A 974-nucleotide genomic window follows, 5' to 3' on the forward strand; every position below is an offset into this window, starting at 1 on the left:
CCGATAAACACATCGTGTGCCGTTTCGAGGAGGATGAATTTCTGCCGTGGGAATTGTCGTCCGTCGATTTGCAAGGTGAGCCGAAGGTATTCGGTGGCTCTTGCGGTGACCTTCCGGTTAAAATCTCCAAAGTCCAAAGGTTTGGGGAGCTTTTTGATAGGTAGCTCTAAACGTTGGGCAACCTTTTTCGCGAGGCTCGGTCGAATGGATAAATACACATCTGCTCCGGTGTCACAGAGAGCTTGGGCGTTAAGACCACGACCTTTGTCTTGCAATCGAATGGGAGCAAGAAAGGTGTTTGATTTAGGTGATCTATCGATTTTAGCTATCTGAGGCACGCAGACTGCCGAGGAGACTTCCGGCAGCCTTAGCAGTTTTCCGAATCCGACGAAGATAAGCTGTGGCCGGATCGTTCACAAGCCTCTCGATCGCCTTCGTGTTGAAGGGCGAGAACGGCGGCGATGTGAGCGGCCTTTTCGGGGCAATTGCGTGCCAGGTGCCCGGCTTCTTTGCAAAGGAAGCATCTACCCTCAGTGACCAATTTGGCGTTTTCTCTGCTGGGCGAGTTCGGGGCGTCAACGGTCTGTGTGCGGGCTTGGTTCTTGGCTTCCTGGCTGTGCCGGCGATTCTCGCGTCGACGCTGTTTGCGTTCGGCGCTGGCTGAACGCTCACGGCGCTCTTCCCTCTTTTTGCGGTTTTCGCGGAGCTCCTCCCAAGCGCGTTGTTGGGCCAGCGCCGAGTTCGCAACTTCTCCGGCAAAGGTCTCGTACGAGATATTTGGGTCTTTGGATAGGCTGAGAAGCTGGGGGTTCAGGTTGGCAGGAATGTGCTCATAAAGAACCAACTTGCGTTCCGTTTTGGCAACGTTGGCTTTATCGGCTAGGCTGTTAACCTTGCCAATAAACTGGTGGATGTCTGTTGACTTGTCCGACAGACTAAACTTCAGGTGACGAAGCTCCTCACGGGCTTTGGAG

Source organism: Pyricularia pennisetigena, assembly GCF_004337985.1.
Source record: "Pyricularia pennisetigena strain Br36 chromosome Unknown Pyricularia_pennisetigena_Br36_Scf_34, whole genome shotgun sequence".
NCBI lineage: Eukaryota > Fungi > Ascomycota > Sordariomycetes > Magnaporthales > Pyriculariaceae > Pyricularia > Pyricularia pennisetigena.